We start from the raw sequence: 5,140 nt of genomic DNA, 5'->3' as shown, positions 1-5,140 counted from the left end.
ATGATTAGAACCATGAGAAGTTCAGAGATCTGACAAATCTCTTCTTACCAAGTGGATAGGATAAGACTCTGATTCCAGTTGTGTCCTTGAATCAATGCAAGGTAACTTCTCAATTACTACAAGTGGATCCTTGACACCCTAGCTCCTTACCTTTAAATTTATAAATTTTAGATTAATATGTCACCATTATTCCCTCATACTCACTTGATTTAGATTTCATCTTCTTCTAATTCTAGTTCTGGTTATTTTCAGATTACGTACAGGTTTCAATCCCTATGGATTCGACCTTGGTCTCACTGAGTTATTACTACATCACAACCCTATACTTGGGGGGACTGAACACTCTAAGGAATATGTATGGATATAGACTTAACCATTCTAAATATTCTTTATAATTATAAATATAAAAAAATTATAATGATTAAATTCTCAGTTGAGTTGGGTCGACTCCCCAAGTTGACCCACCCAAATTAACATCGAGTATAGTCAAGTTTTTGCGTTTTTAGACTATTATCAATACAAATTTTCATGAAATGTAGTGTAACCAAACACATCTTAACTTAGTTTTTTTAGTTCTATAATTTTTAAATTTACATTTCTAAGTTGCTATTGCAGGAGTTGCTATGGAATTCCTCCAGGAGATCGCCAGGAATGCATGGGTTCAATACGACTACTATAGAAGGCTTGAAGAGAGTCTTGATGTTCTGAAAACCGAAATGCAAGAGTTGAGCAGCCGGGAGGCCGATGTAAAGAACGAACTGAACATAGCAAAGGTAATGAATGGAAAGAAGCCGAAGCAAGAGGTGAGTTTATGGCAGGAAAATGTGCAAAAGACTGCAAGCGAAGTGACAAAGATAGAAGAGGATTCTAAAGAAGTAGGGAGGGATTTCTTACTCTCCCGTGTAGCATTTGGAAGCTTGTCATAAAGAAGATTGAAGAGGTGGTGAAGCTTAAGGAGAAAGGTCAATTTTTAGAAGGGTTACTTGCTGATCTATTACCTAAAAGTGGAAGTATGCCCACAGTGAAACTCATGGGTACATCAACAGTTGAAAGAAATTTGTAACAAATTTGGGAGTCATTGATGGATCAGGAGGTCAGAACTATTAGTGCGTATGGCATGGGAGGAGTGGGCAAGATGACCATCATGACCCACATCTATAATAAAATATAGAGCTTTGGAATATTTGGCCTTGCCATTTGGGTGATGGTGTCTAATAATTCTAATATTGAGAGACAGCAAAATGGTATTGCACGAGAAATAGGATTAGACATTTCCTATGAAGATGATGAAATGAGAAGGTCAAGAAAATTGTTTGAGGCTTTGAAACGTAGGGGGAAGTTTGTTATCATCTTAGACGATACATGGAAACCATTTCCATTGGAAAATGTATGGATTCTTGAGAGAAATGCATACAAAGTAGTACTAAGTACTCAATCAAAAAATGTATGCCAAGGCATGAAGTGCCCAAAAAAGTTTGAAGTAGAGGTTCTTTCGAGAGAAGAAGCATGGGAATTGTTCAAGGACAGGCTTGGGGCTAATGTGGTGCTTTCTCCGGAAGTATAACAGATTGCAAAGCTTGTGACTGGAGAACGTGTTGGTTTGCCACTTGGAATCATCACAGTAGTAAGTGCAATGAGAGAAAAGGATGATGTTAGAGAATGGAGAAATGCATTAGAAGAGTTAAAATGCTCGATTATGGAGATTGAAGGCATGGATGATCAGGTTTTTCCAATTTTGAAATTTAGTTACGATCGACTAAAATCTGAGAGGATTCGATCATGTTTCTTGTATTGTGCTTTGTATCCAGAGGACTATGAATTCCGTGATGAAGATCTGGTAAAGTATTGGATAGCAGAAGGATTGATAGATGATATGGGAGACTAGGAAAAGGAACAAGACAAACGCCACACAGTATTGAATGGACTGATAGATGTATGTATGTTGGTAAAGAGGTCTGAACGTCATGTGGTAATGCATGATTTAATAAGAGATTCGGCCATCGGAATTACAGGGAAGAGGCCTCTGTTTGTGGTCAAAGCTGGGTAGGGGATAAGGGGATCAATTGCTATAGAAGAATTTACTGAAGAGGTTGAAAAAATCTCGTTAATGAGAAATCAAATTGAAATGCTTTCAGGTGAACCTAACTGCCCAAAACTCTACACATTGTTGTTGCGAGAGAACCCTCTCTCAGGCAACATTTCTCATGAGTTCTTCAATCGCATGAACAGCCTCAAGAGTTCTCGACCTCTCAAGGACTCATGGAGTCTCAGCCCGAATCAGTTTCCAACTTGGAGAACCTGTGTATGCTCTTATTAAATAACTGTAAGAGGTTAAGGGAGGTACTGTCCTTAGCAAAGCTGAAGCATCTAAGGTTTTTGAACCTATATGCGACTGGCATCAAAGAAGTGCCAGATGGGATGGAATGTTTGGTTAACCTAAAAGAGCTTTATGTTTCATCTGCTGAAGTGACAAATAGGATAAATGCTGGTGGTAGCAATTCCTTAATGCTTCCTGATCGTATTATTAAGCTGAAAATGGAGAGATGCGAGCTGTCAAGCTTACACTGCCTGTCTCGCTTGCAACACTTACAGTCATGTGATATCTAGTGGTGTTACATAAAGTGGTTGTTGCCGATAGGAGACAACAGCACCATAATTCCGTCTTTACCTTCAATACGGTATCTGTTTCTAATAGATCTTCCGAATTTAAGGGGTCTGAGTGAGGGAGTCTTGATGCCTGGCTCATTTGCATGCCTCAGAAACCTGAGTGTCTTGGGATGCCAAGCATTGGAGAATGTCATGTCAATTGAATTGTTTCAGCACCTCCAATACCTCCAATACATCAGTATTATGGGATGCAGTGAGATAGAGGAGGTGATAAAGGAGAAGAAGGTGATAACAACAACAATAACAATACCATCATCCTACTCAACTTGAAGCGGCTGGAATTGATAAATTTTGGGAAATTGAAAAGCATTTGTAAGCGGGTAATCATTTGCCCTTCCCTGATTATGATTCATATAACTGGTTGTCCTCGGCTGAAGAAGGATCCTTTTTTGGCAACTCAACATCTGTTATGAGAGGAATTATCAGAGGAAGCAAAGAGTGCTGGGATGCATTGGAGTGGGATGATCCCAACACCAAAACACTCCTCCTACCTCTTTTTCAAGAAGAAGAAGAAGAAGGACGTGGAATGAAAAGAAAATCAGAACAAGTAGAAGAGATTGCATCTACGTCACAGCACCAATAATCCAGTTTGGCTTTCTATGCTTTTTTAATTTACTTACCTATTTCTTCGTTTTTTATTTCAAATGTAATGTTACCGAGGATGTCTTGTCTTCTTCTCTCTATCTGTAAATGATGTCAACGGAACTTTACCACAACTAATGGGAGAATCACATCACACGTTTCGATGTAGCACACGTTTATGAAAGTCTAACACACGGATCTTCTATAACACCTGTTTTATAGAAAGCGTGAAACCAGATGGCGTATTGAGTAAGCTGTGGGAACCACACGTGACTTATATATCTTATCCACACCGTCCATCCATTTCTCCAAATCATGTTAGTGCTTAAGTCCAAAACTGAAATATATCCAAAGCGTAAGTGTACCACACCACAGGAAACACTAGGGATAATGGCGTCCACTCAGTACACAGTCCGTGTCCGCATGGAACAACCAAGCTGGATTGGACCCACCATGCTGCACATGTAAAATCCAGTCCATCCATCCATCAGCATGATAGGTTGTTGTAAGGCGTTTCCATGGTGTCTGTCTTTCATCAACCCTCTTGATCTTTGCAAATCAAGAGGATGAAGAGACTCTAGTCCACACAAATTTTACATCGTGTGTCCATCTGAGGTTTTTATTGTTTTGATCTTTTTGCATGCACCGAAATGCAAATCAAGGAGGAAATTGTTTACTTTTTCCGTGGCCCACCAGAGTTTTGTATCGGAATGAAATTTGGGCTTGCAAGGTATCACGGGGTGCCGCATCACGTGAACCGTCCAAATTCTGTAGCCATGACACGTGCAAAGGTCCCAGTCGCCTGTGTCTTTTTAACCACGCACCCTCGTGCCCAAGCCCATGATTGCCGAAGCCATTGTCACCTCTCGATCCTAACCAATCACGTGGCCCAATTCATGAAAAGAGGGCCTCAATTCCAGGTCGGATCACGTAGTCAGTGTCCCCACCCTGAGGTAGACCGAATTCCTGTTCCCCCTAGGTAACTGGGGCTCATCAAGATGTCTGTGTGAAATCCACTCCGTTCATCAGTTTCCCAATTTCACAATATGACAGAAGCCCAAAATGAGGTAGACTAAAGGCTCAGATGGGCCAATTACAAGAAAAATTAGGGATTGAACGCCCAGCATTGAAACCTGCGTGTGGCCACAAGAGTTTAAGATTATGCTAATATTTGACTTTTCAGTTCATCCCAGTGTAAAAATAACCCTTTGAACGGCTTATATGACATATAAACATTACGATGGGCTCTAGGAAGGTGTCATCGGTGGGCATTTCTATTCTTACTTCCTTTCATGTGGCCCGCCTCATTTTTGGATAAGTCTCATTTATTTGGGATGTTATACTATTTTGTTGCTAAACTGATAAACAGAGTGGATTTATCACAAACAACACGTACGGTATACACCGATTTCCTGCTAAAGGCTTTAACCAGAAGTTCCTGCGCTGGAAACCTAGGTGGGTCCATCCTGATGTTTGTGAGAAATCTATCCTGTCTAACCCTTTTGTGAACTAATTTTAGTACTTGAGACCAAAAGTAAGCAGGATCCAAGGCTTAAGTGGGCCGAACTAAAGGAAAAGGTGGGTAGGAAAATTCCTACCATTGAAACTTCTATGGGTAAAAAATGATGTTTAAATGTCATCCATACCATTCATAAAGTCATTAATACTGGGATGAACTTAGAACAAATATTACCCTGATTCAAAACTTATGTAGCCCCACAAATATTTCAACTTTGGACGTTTAATCCTTACATTTTCCGCTCACTTGAGTACGGAATACGGTTAATTTTTGGTTCCATGTCCTAAAGGGATCTAAAAAAACGGATGGGCGGGGTGGATTTCTCACAAACATCATGGTGGCCCCACCTAAGTTTCCAAAGCAGGAACTTGC

At 40.2% G+C, this 5,140-nt stretch overlaps 1 long non-coding RNA gene across 1 annotated transcript; it reads left to right on the top strand.

Moving 5' to 3' along the window:
• The first annotated feature begins 2,240 nt into the window (after nucleotides 1–2,240).
• LOC131249190 (uncharacterized) lies at nucleotides 2,241–3,851 on the top strand. The gene is made up of 2 exons (XR_009172703.1): nucleotides 2,241–3,433; nucleotides 3,813–3,851. It is a non-coding gene; the product is annotated as an uncharacterized LOC131249190 (long non-coding RNA).
• Nucleotides 3,852–5,140: the final 1,289 nt, after the last annotated feature.

The sequence above is a fragment of the Magnolia sinica genome, chromosome 6 (genome assembly GCF_029962835.1).
Source record: "Magnolia sinica isolate HGM2019 chromosome 6, MsV1, whole genome shotgun sequence".
Taxonomy (NCBI): Eukaryota; Viridiplantae; Streptophyta; class Magnoliopsida; order Magnoliales; family Magnoliaceae; genus Magnolia; species Magnolia sinica.
The sequence above is the reverse complement of the archived record's forward strand: the minus strand, read 5'-3'. Positions and strand labels throughout refer to the sequence as shown.